At 43.2% G+C, this 24209-nt stretch overlaps 1 protein-coding gene across 1 annotated transcript in view; it reads left to right on the top strand.

Moving 5' to 3' along the window:
- The first annotated feature begins 4566 nt into the window (after positions 1–4566).
- The window catches only part of zzz3 (zinc finger, ZZ-type containing 3), a 102511-nt gene continuing 82868 nt past the window's right edge, over positions 4567–24209 (top strand). Inside the window, exon 1 of the mRNA XM_043698689.1 lies at positions 4567–4831. The gene's annotated coding sequence lies outside the window, so the exon portion shown is untranslated. The remainder of the gene's footprint in view (positions 4832–24209) is intronic.

Below are 24209 nucleotides of genomic sequence, written 5' to 3'. Positions count from 1 at the left end.
TGAGAACCAGGCTCCACTGTCTCAGGAAATGGTGCAGATCTTTTATGATTAGATTAGATTCGATTCCATACAGTGTGGAAACAGCTACTCAGCCCAACAAGTCCACACCGACCCCCCGAAGTGTAAACCACCCAGACCCCTTTCCCTCTGACTAATACACCTAACACTATGGGTAATTTAGCATGGCCAATTCACCTAACCTGCACATCTTTGGAGTGTGGGAGGAAACCAGAGCATGTGGAGGAAACCCATGCAGACATGAGGAGAATGTGCAGACTCCACACAGACAGTCATCAAGGCTGGAATCGAACCTGGGTCCCTGGCACTGTGAGGCAGCAGTGCTAATCACTGACCTACTGATGGACATAAAGATTTCTTCTTTCAAAGACTGGGGAAACAGTGAAATTCTGTATGACAGAATGTCCTGGAGGTCAAGTCACTGAACATATTCAAGATAGATAGATTTTTGAGATTTTAAAAGCATCTGGAGGGGTAGCACAGTGGTCAGCACTATTGGCTCACAGCACCAGAGACCTGGGTTCAATTCCCACCTCAGGAAACTGTCTGTGTGGAGTTTGTACATTCTCCCTGTGTCTGCTTGGGTTTCTTCCGGGTGCTCTGGCTTCCTCCCACAGTCCAAAGATGTGCAGGCTTGTAAGAAGGTTAGGTGAATTGGCCATGCTAAGTTGCCTGTAGAGTTAGGGGAATGGGTCTGGGTGGGCTATGCTTTGGTGGGTCAGTGTGGACTTGTTGGGCTGAAGGGCCTGTTTCCACACTGTAAGTAATCTAAGTTTTGGGATAAAAAGGGGAAAATGGCATTGTGATAGAGGATCAGCTATGATCATGTTGAATGGCACAGCAGTCTCAAAGCACCAAATGGCCTATTCGTGCTCCAATTTTCAATGTAAACCCCAGTGAGTACAGCCCCATTGAAACATACAAAAGATGTCACTGATGGGGTGGTCACAGGGGGTTCAGTCCTTGGGCCACGACTATTTACAACTACATTAATGACTTGGATGTAAGAAATCTGGGTATCATCCTACATGAATTGCAGAAAACTAGTATGTGGATACAGCAGATAATAAGGAAGTGAATGGAATTTTGGCATTTTTGCTCAAGGTATAGAGGATAAAAGGAGGGAAATAATGCTGCAACTGAACAAGGCATTATTGAAACCACACCGACACTACTGCATACAATTTTGGTTCCCTTACCTGAGGGATGTTTCAAGTCCAGTGGCCCTGATAGGAGCTAGGAAGAAGGTTTTGTACATGCGGAAGATTGGGTGAGGGGAGAAAAGGTAAATGACAGGTGGTTATGGAGCCCGGATAGAGAGACAAAGGAATAGACAAAGGTCAGCCTGAGAGAATCAATAGTGATCAATTGGGATTACAACTCCCCCTTCAACATTCTAATCCCAACCAAACTAATCTCAGCCTGGGCTCCGCCCTCTGCACCTGGATCCTTAGCTTCCTGACACACAGTGAAGATAGGCAACAAACCTCCACCACAAAAATCCTCAGCACCGGTGTGCTGGAAGGATGTGTACTCTGTCCCCTACTGTATTCCCTGTACACTCACGACAGTGTGGCCAAATTTCATACCATCACCATCTACACATTTGCTGATGGCACCGCCGTGTTAGGCCGGATATCAAACAATGATGAGTCAAAATACGGTAGGGATGGTGCAATGATAACAATCTCTCTGTCAATGTCAGCGAAACAAAAAAAACCCTGATACTTTCAGGAAGGAGGAGGACACGCCTCCATCTACATCAACAGAGCTGACGTAGAGGGTCGAGAGCATCAAGTTGCTGGGTGTGACAATCACCAACAATCTGCCTTGGGCTTCCCATGTAAATGTGACAGTCAAGAAGGCACAACAACACCTCTCCTTCCTGAGGTGGCTCAGGAAATTTGACATGTTCACAAGGACCTTCACCAACTTTTACAGATGCACCATAGAAAGCATTCTATCTGGGTGCATAATGATCTGGTATGGCCACTGCTCTGCCCAGGACCGTAAGAAACCATAGAAAGTTGTATCCACAGCCCAGACCGTTATGAAAGCCAAGCTTCCATCCATTGACTCCATCTATACTTCTTGTTGCTGTGGAAAGGCAGCCAACATCATCAAAGACCTCTCCCACCCTGGTTTTAATCTCTTCCAGCCTCTTCCATCAGGCACAAGATGCAGACGCTTAAACACATGTACCAACAGGTGCAGCAACAGCTTCTTCTCTGCGGTTATTAGACTGCTGAATGGACATCTGTAATTTCAAAACTAATGTTGATCTTGCTTTGTGCACCTCCTGTGCAGCCATAAACTTGTATGCCTCACTTTGTCAAGAATCATAGAATCCCTACAATGTGGAAACAGGCCATTTGGCCCAAGTCTGCACCAATCCTCCAAACAGTATCCCACCAGATCCATCCCCCTACCCTATGACTTTACATTTCCCCTGATTAATGCACCTAACTACTTATCCCTGAATACTATGAGCAATTTAGAATGGCCAATCTACCTAATCTGTACATCTGTGGGAGGAAACCAGAGCACCCGGAGGAAACCATGCAGACACAGGAAGAATACAGTCACCCAAGGATGGAATTAAACCTGGGTCCCTGGTACTGTGAGGCAGCAGTGCTTGTATGCTATGATCTGCCTATACTGCTCACTAAACAAAACTTTCCATTGTACATGTGATAACAATAAATCAAATTAAATCAATGAGTTGTTTGTGGTAACAGCCCATATAGTGATAAGACCTAGGGTGAGGGGCTTGGGGTAAGGACCCTTCTCCCATGTCTGGACCTGAAATGTTAATAGAGAAGCTGCAGAGCTGGGCAGAAAGGTGGCAAATGGAATTCAATGTAGCTAAGTGTGAGGTGATTCGCCTTGTCTCCACAAATGCTGCCAGACCTGCTGAGTTTTTCCAGCAATTTCTCAATTTGAAGTTTACTAGGAACAAAGGAGATTGCTGGAAAAAGCCAATTCTGATGAAAGGTTGCTAGACTCAAATTATTAATTCTGCTTTCTCTCCATTGATACTGTGAAACCTAAACTTTAAAGTTTACCAGAAAAAAGAGATTTCTGGAAAAAACTCAGCAGGTCTCACAGCATCTATGGCGAGAAAGCAGAGTTAATCATTTGAGTCTAGCAACCTTTCATCAGAATTGGCTTTTTCCAGCAATTTCAATTTTTGAAAGTCTGATTTCATGCATCTAGAGTTCTGAGGGTTTTTTATTCCTCTGTCAGCGATAAAATCAGAATCAGAGCTTGCAGCTCCAAAAGCTCAGCTGGAGTGTAACCTGGTATTGTGTGATTTTTAAACTTCCTGATGAAGGGCTTTTGCCCGAAACATCGATTTTCCTGCTCTTCGGATGCTGCCTGACCTGCTGTGCTTCTCCAGCACCACTCTAATCTTGATTTTTAACTTTGACCACCCCAGTCCAACACCAGCAACTCCACATCTTTGCTCTATGTTCTTGTGGCAAACCACTAGTCAATCCATGTAACATTTTATAAATCCCTACTTTGGAACCTGTCTGACTCAAGGAGAAACTGAGGACTGCAGACGCTGGAGATCAGAGCTGAAAATGTGTTGCTGGAAAAGCGCAGCAGGTCAGGCAGCATCCAAGGAGCAGGATTAGATTAGATTACATTAGATTACAGTGTGGAAACAGGCCCTTCGGCCCAACAAGTCCACACCGACCCGCCGAAGCGAAACCCACCCATACCCCTACATTTACCCCTTACCTAACACTACGGGCAATTTAGTATGGCCAATTCACCTGACCCTGCACATCTTTGGACTGTGGGAGGAAACCAGAGCACCCAGAGGAAACCCACGCAGACACGGGGAGAACGTGCAAACTCCACACAGTCAGTCGCCTGAGGCGGGAATTGAACCCGGGTCTCTGGCGCTGTGAGGCAACAGTGCTAACCACTGTGCCACCGTGCCGCCCATAATCGACGTTTTGGGCATGAGCCCTTCATCTGGAATAGAACAGGTGGTCTGTAACCTCACACCTTTAATGCGTTGTCCCAATGGAGATGTTACCTGCAACACATTCTAAATGATTAAAGACAACAGCAATCTAGGTATGTTCAATACATCATAGCAGTTGTACTATCAATTATATGTCCTATGATGCTGCCCCACTAGCTACCTGGAAGGAGCAACGCTCCAAAAATTTGTACTTCCAAATAAACCTGTTGGAGATGCTGCCTGAACTAATCCAGAACCTGGCTCCCAGCATCTGCAGTCATTGTTTTCACCCTGCGCTATAACCTGGTGTAGTGTGGTTTTTAACTTTAATCATTCCGCTTAGACTAGATTCGAACCTAAGATCTTTTAGATCAGAAGCAGGGACGCTGTCAAAGCGCCACAAGTGTCAAGTGCGTGTATTATAACGCAGGGGGGGTGGGGTGTTGTTTGGGCTGGGCCCTTGGCCGCATCATCCACGTTCTCCCAGTGGATTCTGGGAGGGCCGGCGGTGGCCAGGACAAAGATGGCGTCCGAGGGCGCTGCGCGTCCTTGCGGAAGTGAGGTAAGTGAGAGTGTGGGGGAGGGACATCGGGGAGGGGGGTGGAAGATGGGGGTTGGGAAGGCCTCCCCCTCACCCTCCCCCCCCGTTCCATGGCCGCCGCCACCACCACCAGCAGAGAGCCGAGAGAAAGGGACGAAGAAGTGGCTGCGGGATCATGTGAGACCGAAAAATGGGATCCAAAGCAGGAGAGAGTGGACGAACCAGCCGAGGAAATGGTGGCGGAATCCGCGGCGGCAACCACAGAGCCCGAGGCGGCGGTAGCGGGGAAGAGAGTGAGTCTCACTTTTCGGGGAGGGGGGGGAGAAGCAAGAGCGGCCCGCGTTGTGCGCGGGAGGGCCCCTCCTCCTTTATTTTAATTCTCCGCCCGCCTGCGCCGGGAAAAGCCGCTCGATCGGTCAGGAAACATAACAAAGCAGGGATGAAAAAAAAACACGTGAATTTTGTTTCGCCGCCGCCCGCGTGGGAAAGCCGCACGGTCGGTCAAGAAACGAAAAACAAACAGCCCCGTCAAATCTGTTTAACCGCCGCCGCCCGCTTTGGGACGGGGATGGAAATATGAAACAAATTATAAATACTCGATCACCCGTTTCAAAACAGTAATTTATATTCGCGTTTGTCTCTCCCATCCCTGTCGAAACATGGTGCTGGCTCCGAGCTGAGCCGAAAGTGATTGATGTTTATGGTTATTAATTGGAATTGTTGCTATTTAATCTACAATCCCCCCCGCCCTTCGTTTTTTTTAATATTTTTTTCTGATATCGACTGTTTTTCCCCTCAGTTGTGTGCGATTTTCATTCCTGCCCACCCCCACCAAACCCCCTCCTGAGGCCGGCTGAGTGAAGCCTGAGGTCGGCCATTGTTCTTAGGCGAGCTCGGGGATCACCTCAAGGCTCCGTGAGGCCTACCCCGCCTCCCTTTTTTTCCAAGGTGTAGATGGTGTTGACTGGAACAAGGGACCAACAATCTTCAATTTCCCATCTCCCCCTCCTCAAGACTGAATCCTTTCACTAAACTTTTTTTTCTCCTCCCTGACCAAGTGGGCTTTTTAGTTTCTTTGTCCTGGGATCATTTTTAACATCATTTCCCCAACAGGTTTCCCTTTTCTCTCTCTCTCTCTCTCTCCCCACCCCCCCATCCTTTAGGGTTTAAAACAAAGGTTCCCCAGATACTGAAACGTGTTCCTTTGTTATTTGCTGAGACTTGCTTTTGCACATTTAAAATCTCCCCTCTCAGTGGCATGTCAGTTCTCATTTGTCTCAGGTACCAGCCCTCTTTCAACTGATTTCACATGTATGTGTTTCCATGCACAGATGTGCATGTGTCTGAATTGATGTGTTTATAATCTGTGTATGATTTATATTACAACTGACAATATACTGATTGTCAGATGAATATGGTGGCATTCATGTTGAATCTGTGCATATTATAACACAATATACTGACAATTTATAGGTAAATATGCATGCACTCATTGTAATGAGATATACAAGACAGTATACTGACATTATAAATACACGTACTCATGCTGTAATGTGATGTGTATTATAACATAATATACTTAAATTATAAATGTATGCATGCATTCATGTTATGAGACACAGACAGTGTACTGTGGGTTGAAAAGTGTGGTGCTGGAAAAACACAGCAGGCCAGGCAGCATCCGAGGAGCAGGAGAATCGACGTTTCGGGCTTAAACCAGACAGTGTACTGAGATTATAAACACACATAGTCATGCTGTAATCTGCGATATGTATTATACAATAGAGTCATAGAGATGTACAGCACGGAAACAGACCCTTCTGTCCAACTCATCCATACCGACCAGATGTCCCAACCCATACTTTGATTATAAATATATACGCATACATGTTATAATGAGACAGCATACTGACAGATTATAAATACACTTATTCATGCTGCAATCTGTGATGCGTATACGATAACACAATGCAATTAGATTATAAATATATGCATTCATGCTGTAATGAGACATAAGACAGTATACTGACAGATAATTAATACACTTATGCTGTAATCTGTGATGTCTATATGATAACATGATGCAGTTAGATTATAAATATATGCATTCATGTTGTAATGAGACACGAGACAGTATACTGACAGATTATAAATACAAATGTATTCATACTGTAATCTGTGAGATGTATATTATAACACGATATACTGTCAGATTATAGATAAATACACTTGCATTCGTGTCTGATCTGTGTGCGTAAATGAAGTGTGTGTAAAATGTGTGTGGAACTTCCCTTTTACTCGGAGTACCCAGCTGCTGCATTAATTTTCCTTGCAGTAGATGGAGTGACCAGTGTGTCTCGCTGCTCTGCTTTGTGTGCACTTTATGGTGAAGTAACCCGTTTTTTATTTGGTCATAAATATGCGGAACACGCGTGCTTTAGTGCAGGTTCAGCAGATACAGCTCCTACTCCCCTCGAAGGTTACGTCTGTGTTTGAATTTATTTTTTTTCAAAAAGAAAACTCTGTCACTTTGTATGGTTTTTTGTTGTTGTTGTTGTTGTTTCTCTTTCTGTGTGTGGAGCGGGGTTGGATTGTCCCTGAACACGGCTTCGGCTCACTCCTCTTTCGCACATGTTTGGGAGGTTGGTCATTTTGAGGTCAGTTTGGAATCGGAAACGTCTCTGAAACAGTCGTTTTTTTGTCTCCTGCGGCAGGTGGAAGTTTCCACGTGTGTGGACGAGGCATTCGGCTGGGCCATGTGTTCACTAACGTCTTAAAAAATGCCGAGTAGGACAATTAAATCACGATTTTTTTATTGTTGTTTGTATTATGAGAGTGAAGGTTGGGATAGATTTAATTCTGACTGTAATTTCACCTTCAGTACTTCAGCTACACTGTCTCTTGTTCACTTATCTTTTTTGTGCTGATACACTATGTATCCACATTAATGCCGCAGATAACCAGCTGAGTAACTGATCTTTTTTTTTGTTCCCGCTGCTTCGCTTAATGTTCTTCTGTTCCTATTATAAATGTCTCAGTATCCAAACTAAAGCCTTGGCCTAACTCTCAGTCAGTTGATTAAGGCTGTTGTTTTGGCGTTCTGTGTGACTGGAAGTTTGAGCAAAGTACTATTAACACTATTTCCTTGTCAGCCAATATTTTTTTAAACGAGAAGTTCTGGATCTGTTAGAAGCATGATCTTGTAATCCATAGACAGTAATTTATAGGATTGTGGATTCAAGGTGTGTACATGACTCCTGGGTTTCTCAGTACTTTTTTCTGTGCAGTCTAAGAGGCACATCTTTGGGCTAGGTATTAATTGTGTATTTCCAACCAAGGATTTTGGGGTTTGTTCTTATTTTCAAGAAAACTCATAAAGAACTTTGTGGTGAAGTCGTTGTTGTGGTAACTAAATTTGAATGTCTTTTATTTTAAAGTTCAAACGTAGTTAAACTTATAAGAGGAACATATAGCAAAAGCAAAAAAAAAGGCTGCTTTGTAATTTTCTAAAATTGAAAAAGGCAAATTCATATTTCACACATGAATTCCTTTTCAGTTTTCACCTTCTCATTTCCAATGCTGTGAACTTCGAGAGCAGTGTGCTTTTATTTATGTTGGCGGTATTTAAACCTTAACATATTTACAGTGCACTTTGAAACTATTAGTTCTGTAATTAGCAACAATTTGTAATCTTGTGCAGTTCTTGAACCAAATTTAACACCAATCCAACTTCAGACAGACGACCAAACGTTTGGTTGAAAGGATGGTTTTTAAACAGCTTCTTAAAGAAGGTGAGAGTTAGACTGGTTTAAAGAGGAAAGTCCACAGCTTTGCATCTAGGCGGCGGATGACATGAATTCTAATGGTGGAGTGAAATAAAATCCAGCATTGGAGGAGTGCACAGATCTCATTATGGAATTGGAGAAGGTGACACGAGCAGTAAGAAGATGATGCCTTTCTTGAATTGTGGAGAGGAGGATGGGGAGAGAACGTGAGACTAAACCAGGCTATTTGATATAGAAACAGAAATTGTTGGAGAATTTCAGCAGCTCCGGCAGCATCAGTGGAGAGAAAACAGAGTTGACATTTTAAGTCCAGTGACCCTTCTTTTATTGAAATGTAGCACTCATTGTTGCTGATCTCAAGTTGATCCCCAGTGCCACTGACAGAGCTGCAAACCACCAGAGCTTTATTTTGCATAAGGAGGGGGATAGCAGTGACGAGGTAGTAATGTCATTGGATCAGTAATTCCAGAGACCTAGCCTAACCCTGTGGGGACATACTGTGGAATTCGTAGCTGGTGCAATTAACTTCAGTGAATACATTGGGAATTAAAAGCTGCCACTGTAGTTGTGACCATGAAACTAACGTTGATTGTCATCAAAACCAATCTGGTGTGTGAATGTCCTTTGGGAAAGGGAATCTTCCATCCTTTACAGGTTTAGCTGACATGTAAGTCTAGACTTTCAGCAATGTGATCGCATCTTGAACTGCCCCCTGAAATGGCTGAGCAAGCTTCTCAATTGTACCAAGCCACTATATAAAAGTCAAAAAGGAATTAAACCTCACGAGACTACCCGGCATTGACCTAGGCTCGGAACCAAGTCATTCAGTCCTCACTTGGAATCATATTGCTGTTCATTCACAATCATTGAGTCAAAATACTGGAGCTGCCTTCCAAACAGCTCTGTAGCTGTACCTACAACAGATAAAGTTAAAAATCTCACAACACCAGGTTATAGTCCAACAGGTGTATTTGGAAGCACTAGCTTTCGGAGCACTGCTCCTTCATAGGTGGTTGATGAAGGACCTGATCAAGGAGCAGAGCTCCAAAAGCTAGTGCTTCCAAATAAACCTGTTGGACTAAAACCTGTTGGACTATAACCTGGTGTTGTGTAATTTTTAACCTTGTGCACCCCAGTCCAACACTGGCATCTCCAAATCAAGATAACAATAGATAGTTTGTGACAGTTCAAAAAGAGTGGTTCAGAAGCCCTTGAGGTTGATTTGGGATCGATGCAGATCTAGCCAGTGACAGCCATACCCCACAGAAGAATGAAAAAAAGGTCAATGTTCTCTTTTCAGCCCAGTCTTGGAAGAGCAAATGTATAATTGTCCTGCTGTATGCTTTTCTACAACTCAGTATTAGCTTTTCCCCACCCATCTTGTACTTTCCCAAAATAGTTCATGACACAATGAAGGTTTTATTGCACAAAAAAAACTCATCCGTCTTTACTAGAATAGGATATCGATGACAAGATCAAGCTGATGCTTGGAAAAGTAACATTTTTTTTTGGTTTCCTTTATTATTAACCAATTATTTACATTTTATATAATGCAACTGATTATTTTGTGTAATTCTAATTTCTCCCCTCTATCTACTGGGCTATCAGTAATTTTATCATGAAATACTGAAATCAGGTTGGGCTGAACAAGATCTCTGAAACGATTGAGTGAGATTGTTGTTTGGTTTGATTCTTAGATTCTGCAAGATACAAAACTGGCTCAAAGGTAGAAGACAGGGTGGTGGTGGACGGTTGTTTTTCAGACTGGAGGCCTGTAACCAGTGGAATGCCACAGGGATCGGTGCTGGGTCCTCTACTTTTCGTCATTTACATAAATGAGAAACGATTGAGTGAGATTGTTGTTTGGTTTGATTCTTAGATTCTGCAAGATACAAAACTGGCTCAAAGGTAGAAGACAGGGTGGTGGTGGACGGTTGTTTTTCAGACTGGAGACCTGTGACCAATGGAGTGCCACAGGGATCGGTGCTGGGTCCTCTACTTTTCGTCATTTACATAAATGGTTTGGATGCGCGCATAAGAGGTACAGTTAGTAAGTTTGCAGATGACACCAAAATTGGAGGTGTAGTGAACAGCGAAGAAGGTTACCTCAGATAACAACAGGATCTTGACCAGATGGGCCAATGGGCTGAGAAATGGCAGATGGAGTTTAATTCAGATAAATGCGAGTTGCTGCATTTTGGGAAAGCAAATCTTAACAGGACTTATTCATTTAATGGTAAGGTTCTAGGGAGTGTTGCTGAACAAAGCTCCTTGAAAGTGGAGTTGCAGGTAGATAGGATAGTGAAGAAGGTGTTTAGTATGCTTTCCTCTTATTGGTCAGTGCATTGAGTACTGGAGTTGCGAGGTCATGTTGCAGCTATACAGGACATTGGTTAGGCCACTGTTGGAATATTGTATGCAGATCTGGTCTCCTTTCTATCGGAAAGATGTTGTTGTGAAACTTGAAAGGGTTCAGAAAGGATTTACAAGGATGTTGCTAGGGTTGGAAGATTTGAGCTACAGGGAGAGCCTGAACAGGCTGGGGCTGTTTTTCCTGGAGCATCGGAGGCTGAGGGGAGACCTTACAGAGGTTTACAAAATTATGAGGGGCATGGATAGGGTAAATAGGCGAAGTCTTTTCCCAAGGGTGGGGGAGTCCAGAACTAGAGTGCATAGGTTTCGGGTGAGAGGGGTAAAATATAAAAGAGACCTAAGGGGCAACTTTTTCGCACACAGGGTGGTACGAGTTTGGAAGTGGTGGAGACTGGTACAATTGCAACATTTAAGAGGCATTTGGATGGCTATATGAATAGGAAGGGTTTGCAGGGATATGGGCCGGGTGCTGGCAGGTGGGACTAGATTGCGTTAGGATATCTGGTCAGCATGGACGGGTTGGACCCAAGGGTCTGTTTCCATGCTGTACATCTCTTGTGACTCTATGACTTAAACTTTCCAAGCTAGTGAAACTTACTTTTGCTACCTACATTTTATTATTTGGAATGCTAGGACTTGAGGGTAGGCTATTATTGTGCCATCTGGAGCAAGTATTCACATTTTTATAATGATTATCAGGAATCCAGATGAAAATGGACCATCAGAAGCTTCATTGTTTCCACACAAGCTGTTTGCCTTTTCCTGCCAGTCTTCTCTCCCATTCTCTCCTGAATCCCTTGTTGGGTTAGAGCTTCACTAGTTGCTCCCTGGCACTTTTCCCAAGGGGGCATCTCTAGAAATATAGAACGTAGGAATAGGAGCAGGCTATTTGACCCTTCAAGCCTATTGTGCCACTCAGTACCATCATGGCTGACCATCCAACTCAGTAATCTGTTCTTGCTTTCTCCTCATATCCTTTGATCCCTTCAGCCCTAAGAGCTGGGGTGGCATGGTGGCTCAGTGGTCAGCACTGCTACTTCACAGCACGAGGGACCTGGGTTTGATTCCAACCTCAGGCAACTGTCTGTATGGAGTTTGCACGTTCTCCCAGTGTCTGCGTGGGTTTCTTCTGGGTGCTCCAGGTTTCCTCCCACAGTTCAAACATGCAGGTTTTTAGAGATTAGAGATTTCCTATAATGTGGAAACAGGTCCTTCAGCCCAACCAGTCAACACCGATCCTCCGAAGAGTAACCCACCCAGACCCATTTCCCTCTGACTAATGCACCTAACACTATGGCCAATTTAGCATAGCAAATACACCTGGTCTGCACATCTTTGGACTGTGGGAGGAAACCGGAGCACCCGGAGGAAACCCACGCAGACACGGGGAGAATGTGCATACTCCACACAGACAGTCACCCGAGGCTGGAATTGAACCTTGGACCCTGGTACTGTGAGGCAGCAGTGCTAACCACTGAGCCACTGTGCCGCCCATAGATTAGGTGGATCGGCCATGGTAAATTGCCCCATAGTGTTCAGGGATGTATCGGTTGGGTGCATTAGCCACAGGAAAATGCAGGGTTACAGGGATGTAGGGTAAGTAGGATCGGTCTGGGTGGGATGTTCTTTGGAGGGTCAGTGTGGATGTGTTGGGCTGAATAGCCTATTTCTACACTGGGGATACTATGGTTTTATGAACTATATCTGTCTCGTTCTTGAAAACATTCAATGTTTTGGCCTCAACCGCTGTTTTCTATGGCAGAAAATGTCACAGGCTCATCTCTCTTCTCGTGTCAGTCCTAAATTGCCTACTTCGTACTCTTTGACTGTGACCCCGGTTCTGATTTCTCCAATCATCGGGAACATCCTTCCTGCATTTACATTGTCTAATCCTAGAATTTTTATAGGTTGAGAGATCATCCCTCATCCTTCTGAATTCCAGTGAATTTAGTCCTAACCAATCCAGTATCTCCTCATCTGTCAGTGCTCAACCCCAGATTGAGGCTGATAAACCTTTTTTTTTACATTCCCTCCATACCCAGAACATTTTCCCTCAGGTGAGATCAAAACTATGCACAGTACTCCAGGTGTGGTCTCTCAAAGACTCTGTTCAATTGCAGTAGGATATCCCTGTTCCTGTACTCGAATTCTATCACTGTGAAGGGCAGCATACAATTTGCCACCTTCACAGCTTGTTGCATCTGCATGCTTTTAACAACTGGTGTACTTAGATGCCCAGGTTTCATTGCCACTCCTGCATTCGCAATCTACTGTCATTCAGGTAGTAAGCCTTCCTGTTTTTGCTACCAAAATGGATAACCACACATTTATCCGCATTATACTTCACCTGTCACATGGCATAAATCTTTGGGTGCACCTGGGGCTTCTGCAGGTGCTCGTATGTACTGAGTTGTGTGTTTTTCTGATTTGTAGTGGGCTTGGGCTGATTATGATTCGATGTTGCTAGTGTAATCTGAAACATCCCCTTACAATGTCAATACCTTAAGTGAGGGTGTGTGTTTGGGAAGAGGCAAAGCCACTGATTCCAAACTCCCTCTCCCGCACTATCTGTTTATATTCATTTCCAGCAAGGACAGTTGATTAGTGATCATTTGTGCAGTTTCTGCATTTTTAAAAATCCTTTATCCCAACCAAATCCAGAAGCACTGTGGCTGATTATAACAAGTCTGCCACTGGACCTGACTGAGATTAGGTAATATAGTACATTTTTGTAAGAGGGTAGGCAAAGCTTTAAGAAGGATTTGTGTCGAATTTTATTGATCTTGGAACATCCTGAAGGATTTGCAACTGATGTGATTTTGTTGACATGAAGTTGTTGTTAAATTGTAGGGCAAGAATGTTCTGGTTACAGTGACTCAGTTATTGATAAAACACGATATTAGTTATACTACATCTGTCATGTCCACTGGATGTTCCAAAGCATTTTACAACCAAAGCAATACTTGAAACGGAGACACTTTTGTGATGTAGGAAATGTTGGCAGCCAATTTTCACACAGCAAGTTCCCACAAGTTGGAGTTTTTAAACTTTATTTATTTACTACTTTATACTGACAAGAACTGAAATGTTGAACTTATTTGTTTACTTAAGATTTTGTAACTATTTTACCTGTGAAGATGGCACTATGAATGGCGACATTGTAAATTTTTCACTGCATCCATGTACTTGAATACATGTGACAATGAAACCTAATTCTAATTCAGATGTCAGTGTGATAATAACCAGATGATCTGTTTTGTGATGTTTGAAGGTTAAGTATTAATTAGGATGCCAGGAAGAAAATCCCTCGTTCCTCTTTAATTTGGTGCCATGGGGTCTTGCCTACCTGAGAGGCGCACAAGACCTTAGTTTAATGTCTCCTCTGTAAGACAACACCTCTGACAGTGCAGCACTGCGCTGCCTTGAGCTTTATGCGCATGTCCATCTTGGGCCATGAACCCAGAGCCTCCTGACTCGAGTGACTGTTCCCTGGTTGATATCTGTCAACTCTCTCCTAATATCTGAGCTCTGGAGGTACTTGTGTGTGTGGTGGGAGAATTGAACACATGAATTTAATTTCAAGCACCATGCATATTGAATTCCAGTTTTTGCTTTGAGTGCAATTTTCTCTCAATCATAAAAGTGCACCTATCCTAACTCTTCCTAGTGATGAATGGATGTTTCAAGAGAATAATATATCAGTATTTGAAACAAGACTGTGGGAAGAAAGCAGGAAGAGAAATTAATGTTTGATTGTTGCACGTACATCCTGTGCTGAAAATATTTATTGTTCTATTTTGAGAAAATGCATGCACCTGTATACAGTTTGGGATTTCAATTCTCTGCAAAGGATTTATTTGCTGGGTGTTTTGATTAAATGGTAGTTCTGCAGTTTTGTTGTACTCTTGCCTGATCGTGGGCACAGGAAGGAGCAATTGAAGAAAATTTGCTTAATAATATACCTTTGCTTGCAACATTTGGATGTAATGATGTTGGCACTGAAATTTATAGTGATGTCCACATGGTGTTATGAATGTGCGAGTGGGCCATTCAACCCCTTTATTAGAATCGCAGATCGTAGTTGATGTGTAGCTACTGTCTGGATTTGATCCACCTGTCTGGATTTGATCCACCTGTCTGGATTTGATCCACCTGTCTGGATTTGCTTGTTTCTGTCTGCTGATGCTTCTGAAGACATCTGCATTGGGGAAAGCACGTTGAGGATGAATTTATTTTTAATTCATTCATAAAATGTGGGCGTTGCTGGCTAGACCAGCATTTGTTACTCAGAGGGCAGTTGAAATTCAACCATGTTTTTATGTGGTCTGGAGTTACATGTAGGCCAGACCACGTAAGGACAGCAGTTTGCTTCTCTGAAGTGTGTCAGTGTACCAGATGGGTTTTTCTGACAATCGAGTAGTTTCACGGTCATTATTGGACTCAATTCCCGATTTTTATTTTATTCAAGATATTCTGCAATTCTGGGATTCAAACCCTGGGTCTGTAGGTTAATAGCTTAGTGATAATACCACAAGGTAATACCACAAGATTTGAAGGCTGTTCAGCTGTAGGCATCTCCACGTTCCAAGAATCTGCATTATGTTGGGGTACATTCCTGCATGTGCCATCTGGTTCTTTCCAGAAATGGTCATTCTTGATTAGATTAGATTAGATTTCCTACAGTATGATATGAACATAGACTGTAACTTGGGTAGCTGTTAAGTAATTGAAGGATTTCCACCTGAACAATTGATATATCTTTACTATATGCGTACTCTTTCTCGCAGGGATAGGAGCTCTCTGTTTTATTTCTCCTTCTGAGAACATGCTGGCCCACCCCTATGTCCAGTTTATTGTGCTTTTCAATTTTCAGCCAACACTGAGGTAATTTGGTGTAGATCTCAAATTGAGCCTGGAATTCTTGCAGATGGTAATGCTTTAAAAGAAAGGCAGGTCACTTGATTTCAAATCTGTAATGAAGAATTTTAGAGCAGTCAGCTGTTGTTCAGAATGTTTTTTGCCTTGAATGCTATGCAGCTGAATGAGGTTCAGAAACCTGGGGACCTGTGGTGACAATGCTGCAATTCTGCTTTGGGGAAGCCTGTGCAGCCAGCGCAATGCACTACTGTAACCTCCAGGCTTAACTACTCGAATGACTAACTTTCACCTTCTAAGTTTCAGAAATATTCATCCACAACTCCACTGCTCACATCCCAACTTGCAATAAGCCTTGATCACTCTCATCCCCGCACTTGCTGATGTACCCTAGTTCCTGAGCTAACAACATCTCAAATGTAAAATTTGGATCCTGTTGATCGGATGTTTACATGTCAGTGTTCCTCACTCTCTATCTCTACCTTCCTACAGATTTTTGAGAAATCTACACTTCCCATCCCTCACCATGTTTTTGGCTGCCTTGACTCATAGCTCTAGATTTCCCTTTCTTAACCCCTTTTTTTTTAATCTTTCTTTTATAATGCTCCTTAAAATCTAATGCTTCGAGTAGTCCTTTGGTCAACTACTCTAAAATCTCTTTGATTAGATCTTAGATCAGTGTCTGTCTGAAATGCCTTGATATTTTATTAGGTTGAAGGTACTGTACTCGTGCAAGTGGTGAAAATATGAGTTGGGTCAGCAATCCTACTCAAAATCATCTTTGTGCTGATTTCCACCACTTGAAGGCTGTGATGTTGGTTACATTTAGAGTCATAGAGTCATACAGCAGGGAAACAGATCCTTCGATCCAAATCGTCCACATTGACCCATCCCAATTTGACTTAGTCCCACTTGCCAACATTTGGCCCATCTTCTTCTAAAGCCTTCCTATTCATTTGCCTATCCCGATGCTTTTTAAATGTTGCATTGTACCAGCCTCCACCACTTCCTCTGGCAGCTCATTCCATGCAGGCAGCACCCTCTGTGTGATAAAGTTGCCCCGTAGGTCCCTTTTAAATTTTTTGCGCCTCACCTAATATCTCTGCCTTCCAGTTTTGGACTCCCCTACCCTGGGGAAAATACCTTAGCTATTCATCTTATCCATGCCCCTCGTAATTTTGTAAACCTCTGTAAGGTCACTCCTCAGCCTATGATTCTCCAGGGGGAGAAAGCCACATCCTTCCTACAGAAGGGCGATCAGAATTGTACACAGTACTCTGATTGGCCTCACCAATTTCTGTAGATCTCAAGAAGAGTCATACTGGATTCAAAACATTATCTCTGATTTTTGTTTTGGCAAATCCAGTCAGGCTGAGTTTTTCCAGCATTCTGTGTGTTTGTTTCACATTTCCAGCACCTTGCTAAAGGGGGCGTTCTTCATGCCTGAAGATATTTCCTCATCAATCTATTTAAAGATGTTGTTACAGACCTCTGGAGCAGGTGGGACTTGAACCTGGAGTTCCTGGCTCAGAGATAGGGACACTGCCACTGCACCATAAGAGGCCTTTAAGCTGGTTTATGATGAAAAAAAACACTCTCTTGGCAATGTAAGGCATCAGTGAAGGGTTTCACCCTACTTCCATCCAGAGATTCCCAGCAAGTGTTACCACATTGCAATCATAATTGGGAACTCTGCCTAATCTGTTTTCTTTCACCAGTCTCTGGGAGCAGTTTGGGTGTGGTGGGGATTTGAGTCCTATATCCAAATTGCTGGTTTAGCTGATGTTAGTTACGATTAAAGGAGCTTTTGGGCTTTCAGAAAAAGATTCTCGATTATAACTCGTTTGAAGATAGAAAGCCACAGTCCCAAATTGAGTGGTACATTTCAGTATCCTGGAGTGTGCAAGCGGCGATATTCCAACTTGCTTTTGTTTGTAATGTAATAACTAGGTTGATGTAATGTGGAAATATTGCTAAACTTCAGCTCTAACAGTGATTTTATATCACAATATGGTTTACGATTGTTAGTAACTGCTTCTGTTTATTGTTGAAACTTATTGAATATGGAAAAGGGGCATTTCAAATCTGAGTGAATTCACATTTTAAGAATGACTTTTATGCTTGGGTGGGTTGACCACATTGCTTTCATTAATAGGAAGTAATTTAAAACTTTGGAAGAAAACCAACTATAGACTCAGTGATTAGCACCACTGCCTCACAGTGCCAGGGACCCGGGTTCAATTCCAGCCTTGGGCAACTGTCTGTCTGGAGTTTGCACATTTTACCCTGTGTCTGCGTGGGTTTCCTCCCACAGTCCAAAGCTCTGCACGTTTGGTTGATTGGCCATAGGAAATGCAGGTTTACAGGGATAGTCTAAGGCGGTGGGATGCTCTTTGGTGTGGACTTGATGGGCCAAATGTCCTACTTCCACACTCTAGAGATTCTATGTTGTGAGATGGCTAGCTGTGTTTCTTTATATTTAAAAAAAAATTCTGTGGATGGTTAATGAAAATGGCATTAGTTCATCAAAGATTCTGTTCTTAAATAAGGCACATGAGACATTCTGGTCAGTGTCAAGTGAGAATATCGAGACCTTGTGGTTAACAAAAACTCTTCAATGTACATTCTAACCTCAAAAGACAACCTGCTTTTAGCAAGGTTGTAATCCGAAGAGACTGAGCATCCAAAAGTGGCTTATATGTCCAGTTTCTAAGTTCAGTAACTTTGTCCCATTGTATTACCACTCTGATCTGGCCATTAATTTGTATTCTGACATTGTAATTTACAAACTGTTTCGTCATGTGTTAGGATCAATCGGAAACCTAGGTGTCAGGGGGAGTTTACTGTTCTCTTTGTCAGAATTGAAGTTGAATGGTTATCATGGAATTCTATAAAGAGTGACACTTTATTTGGGAAGCCTCTCATCTGATATTGGGATCCTTGGAATAAATTTTTAATTTCAGAAATATACTTTATTCATAAAATATATGTCTGTATGTGTGTGTGATTATACACACACACACATTGTCACTAAGGCAGTTTGGTTCTGTACAGTAGCATATCAAGTAAACAAACATTGGAGTTTGACACTGTCCAACAAACAAACCAAATCTCTTTCTTGGGCAAGATCAGAAGTCACACAACATCACCTTATGGTTCAACAGGTTTATTTCAAATCACAAGCATTGAGAATGCTGCTCCTTCAGGTGATTCCACATAAACCTGTTGGACTATATAACCTGGTGTTGTGTAACCTCTGACCCTGTCCATCCCAGTTCAATACTGACACCTGAGTTGAAAAGTGTGGAGCTGGAAAAGCGCAGCAGGCCAGGCAGCATCCGAGGAGCAGGAGAATCGACGTTTCGGGCATAAGCCCTTCTTCAGGAATGAGCAGTCCTCACTTTCTCCCAATACTGACACCTCCACATCATTACTCCACATCTCCACAGTGTGAGATAACTGAACAGATACCCATTTCTCCAATCATTCCTTTTAAGTTAGAGTGTACTTTCTGGGCATGAAGAAATAGCTTGCACTTATTTTGCTTTGCCAATCTCAACCTCAGATGCTCCAAACCCTGTCACCAACGAATAGAATATTATTGATACATAGTGATTATTGTAACATCAGGAATCTTGCAGCCAATCTCTGCACAATGAAACCCCACAAGCAACAATTAGATAATAACTAGACTGGAACCTTCTACATCCATCAAAGTTTCACCTGCACTTTCACACGTGTCATTTACTGGATCCGTTGCTCCTGTACACTGGGGAGAATGGACGCCTACTTGTAGAGCACTTCAGAGAACATCTCCGGGACATCCGCACCAATCAACCCCACCGCCCCGTGGCTGAACATTTCAATTCCCCCTCCCACTCCGCCAAGGACGTGCAGGTCCTGGGCCTCCTGCGTCGCCACTCCCTTACCACCCAATGCCTGGAGGAAGAACGCCTCATCTTCCGCCTTGGAACTCTCCAACTCCGTGGCATCAATGTGGACTTCATCAGCTTCCTCATTTCCCCTCCCGCCACCTTACCCCAGTTCCAACCTTCCAGCTCAGCACCATCCTCACGACCTGTCCCACCTGTCAATCTTCCTTCCCATCTATCCGCTCCACCCTCCTCTCCAACCTATCACCTTTACCCCCACCTCCATCTACCTATTGCACTCTCAGCTACTTTCCCCCAGCCCCACCCCCCTTCCATTTATCTCTCTGCTCCCAGCCTCATTCCTGAGGAAGGGCTTTGCCCAAAACGTTGATTTTCCTGCTCCTTGGATGCTGCCTGACCTGCTGTGCCTCTCCAGCCCCACTCTAATCTTGACTCTGATCTCCAGCATCTGCAGGCCTCGCTTTCACCCTGTTTTTCTTGCCTGGTGAGTTTACACTTTGGACTCAGAGTCTCAAGAAAAGGTTGAGATATTTAGACCTGAAATGAGGAGGCATCATTCAGGAGGTTGTAAATTTTTTAGAATTCTCTCCCAGTGAGGGCTGTGGCTGCTCATTTTTTTAAATGTATCCAAGACAGATGTTGGTGGAAACTAGGGGATTCGAGGGATATACAAATTGGATGGGAACGTAAATCAATACAGAAGGTCAGCCATGATCGTGTTGAATGTAGGAGTGTCCCTGAGGAGCAGGGGCTTGACCTAGCACTGTTCCTGATTCTTCTGTAATCTGCTTTTTGTGAAGTTAGTTAAGGAGTGAGTATTATGATGCTGGGATGAGTTTCCTTTTCTTTGAAATTGTGATCTCATTTTGATGTCTTATCTGAAAGAAGGCAATGGTTTGAACTGGATCATCCCACTCCACTCATGGATAATCATGCTGTAGATAAAGTGGAAGTTCAAAGTAGGCCAGGAAAGTGAAGCTATAGTATATTGTGAACTTAAATTTAGAATAGGTATCAGTGGAAATCTTTCCTCATGAATGACGAAAACTCAGAACAATCGCAAGACAATAGAGCCAAAGACGGCGGATGGCTCCCAATGCAGTTAAATGCTACCATAGAAGAGTTAACATCATGGATTTGTATCTGGTTCAGAACAATATTTTTTCATTGTTGTGGCGAACAGAACCACAACAATGAGCACCCGAGCTACAAATCTTCGCACAAACTTTGAATATTTTTTCATCGCTGGCATTAGGTTTTGGATTTCATCTTTCTGCTATTGCTACTGTTTTGAGAACTAAAGCGCCTGCTCTACGTTTGCAACAGCATTTCTAACGTTTTTATCGCATGACAACTGGACATGAACAAATAACTAAAAGAAAACTCTGCAGCTTGTCACCGGTTTAATGTGTGCAGCTTAGATTCAATTTTAAATGAACTATGCCCCACACCTATGTCAGATCTCTCCCCGCCAGCTCCCTTGATTAGTAAAGGGATCAAAGGTTAAGGGAGAAGGCAGGAGAATTGGGTTGAGAAACACATCAGCCATGATGGAATGGCGGAACTGACTCAATGGGCTGAATCGCCTCATTCTCCTCCCACATCCTATGATCACATCCTATCCCTCTGCCACCTAAACCATCATGGAAACTTAAATCAATAAAGCTTGGAGCAAAACACTTGAGTACATTGTTACACTTCAACGAACAGGGTTTTGAATTCATAGCAACGTTGTTTCCAAATACATGTTACAGTATTTAAAAACTGAGGCTGTAACTAGCACACAATGAGGACTAAGCCACAGATTAACTTGTTTTCAGTGAAACTTTTTACTGTCTATGAACACGATCATTTTCAGCAAGTTAAAGCATTCTTGCCCCTCAACTTTTTTGTCCACAACCTTCGTCCTGTTGTTTGGCATTTCAGAAATGTCACTGGAGTCAGTAAACCTCAAAGATCTGCTGCATGGTGGAGTCTATTTGCTTAGCAGCTCGTGTATCATGACTGAATTGGACAGAATCTGGAGTGAAATCAGACAAAGCACCATATCTGTGGATTAATGTTGGAATGTGATGAGCCTCCCTCAGAAAGTTGGTGGGAGAAAGGACAATGGGGAAGGTTTGTGGTGAAGTGGATAGTCAGACTGATGAATTATAAAAATAAGGATGCAAGTTAAGAGCATGTGGTTCAGGGATATGTATGGCGGAAAGGAATGGTCCAGCGAAGGTGTAAATGTTTACACTGAGGGAGAGAACCAGTAGGGAGTTCTTCTGTGGGTGAAAAGTAGATAATCGCAAGGAGTGTTCACTTTTTTTTGCATTTTTGATTTCATGGGAAGCAGGCATTGCTGGCAAGGCCAGTAAGTATTGCTCAGTTCCTAATTGCCCTTGAGCTGAGAGCTTTCTAGGTTATTGCAGGTGGCAGTTAGAAGTAACCACTTCTCTGTGGGTCTGGAGTCGCATGTAAGCCAGACCCGGTAATGGATGTCTTTACATTTCCTTCCCTAAGGGGCCATTAGTCAGCCAGGTAGGTTTTTTGCAACAATTGGTGCTAGTTGTTATCATGGGTCATCATTGCTACCCTAGCTTTTATATTCCAGATCTATTAATTGAGTTTAAATTCCACTAGCTTCTGCAGTGGGATTTGAACAGATCTTTCCAGAGCTTTAGCCTGGGCCTGTGGATTATCGATCCAGTAACATTACCACTACGCCACGCTCCTCTTCCATACCTCGTTGACTGTCGAGAGTCCACCTGTCCTGCACTCCCATTTCTCTGGTATAGCCTTGTCTCAGTAACAGCAGCTGGTGTCCAAGAGGAAATGGGAGCAGTGGCTGAGACCTGAAGTTGCTGACATAATTCAACACCTTTTTTCTTGAAAAGTGAATCAATGGAATTGAATATCTTTACATTTCAAGAATAACCGCAATCCGCAGCAGTACTTCCGAACCTGAGTATCCTATATGACTAAGTATCTGTGAAGTTAGGTACAAAGGGTTGGTGAAGGGAGGAACAGGGGCTGATATTTGTTGGCAAAAACTGCCTTTAAAGGTTGACTGACCTATTTGCTGTGTATGATAGGAAAGTAGAATTTTACAAGTGTTTCCATTAACCTGGGATCTTGGATCCAGGCACACCTATGTTTCTGCTGGTATACCTTGGAGTTGTTAGGTGGGTCACTTTCTTTAATAACAAATTAAACTGCTTGTGAAGCTACAGGGATTTTTTTTTTAGTAAAAGGCTTTCCTTTGCCTTTCCTTTTGTTTTCCTCTGTCCTGTCTCCTTCCAAATGTTTTTGTTCTTTGCTGGGATTGATTTCCACTGGCGCCCTCCAGTGCCTTAATGGTTTGAATTGAGGCAATGTGTCTTCAGGCTGCCAGAGCATCACAACTGTCTGCAACATACTGTCCTGCTACCTTTATTTACTTGTACTTGCTGTTGATGTCATGTCTTGCTTCTGTGTCACATGGCCTGTTGTACAGCATTATTGTCTCCTGAAGATGTAAATATTGGCTGTTTCCCAGGGCTTAGAAAATGCAAGTTTAGGGCTATGACTAAGAAGCAGCTTTGAAGTATGACAACAACATTACAGATTGTTTACTCAACTGAACATTATTTTTGATGTCGATACCTGTGATTTCTAAAACTTTTGCAGAGAGTTGTGCTACAAGAGATTGAATGCAAACAAGGAAATGAAAAGTGAGACTGACTCTTCTTGTCTTTTTTGGATCATTGTAATTTTGTGTGCTACCTGACTGCATTGATTTCATGTAGCAAATATAACATTGCTAATCTTGTGCATCAGACCTGATGCAGGTAGTGAGGGGAGTGGATGGCAAACTTTTGCTATTTCACATAATTTGGAGCACAGAATTGGATCACTCCGTATTCTGCTAGCTTTGTTGAAGTGCAGACTTGTCCACAAAAATCGTGTGGCTAAAGATTTCTGAGCAAATCATCAATTTGAATGTGTGATGCTGAGAATTGGAGAGAAAGTGGGCAGATAGGAAATCAATTCATTCAGTGCAATGTGCCCATCCCCAAAGCAGGGCGATGTATTAATAATCTGTGTATAGACGGCCTTCTCCCTAGTTTTCTCCTGTCCCTAGGTCCAACATCCCCAAGTGCCAAGCTGTCTCAACCTCTTGATCCATGTTGCACTCCATGTAAGATCATCTTTGCCAGGAGGTCACATACATCAATGTGGTTGTCTTCCAAGCACTCTTTGGCCACAATAGATTCAGAACATGAATTGCTTTGGGACTTTTTTAAAGAGGTAATTCCATTTTAAAAATGGTTGCAGTAAAGTCAGCACTCCCAATGCACAACAAGAGTAAATGAATGGTTCAACAAGAGAGAAGGAAGAGGAGTTGGGCAGAGCAGGATTCTTGATAGAATCATAGGATCCCTAAAGTGTGGGGAGAGGCCATTTGGCCCATTGACTCTACACTGAACCTCTGAAGAGGACTTCCCTCCACCCCCCCCCCCCCCCAAGTCATCCCTAACACCCGTCATTTCCCATGGCTAACCCACCTAGCCTGCACTGTGGGCAGTTTAGCATGGTCAATCCACCTAACCCGAATATCTTTGAGCTGTGAGAGGGAACCGGAGTACCCAGAAGAAACCCACACAGACACATGGGGAATGTGCAAACTCCACACACAGAGTTGCCAGAGGCTGGAATTGATCCCACGTCCCTGGTGCAGTTTCTGGGAGATGGATGCATTCAGGTTTGCTCCAGCATTG

Source organism: Chiloscyllium plagiosum, chromosome 11, assembly GCF_004010195.1.
Source record: "Chiloscyllium plagiosum isolate BGI_BamShark_2017 chromosome 11, ASM401019v2, whole genome shotgun sequence".
NCBI lineage: Eukaryota > Metazoa > Chordata > Chondrichthyes > Orectolobiformes > Hemiscylliidae > Chiloscyllium > Chiloscyllium plagiosum.
The sequence above is the reverse complement of the archived record's forward strand: the minus strand, read 5'-3'. Positions and strand labels throughout refer to the sequence as shown.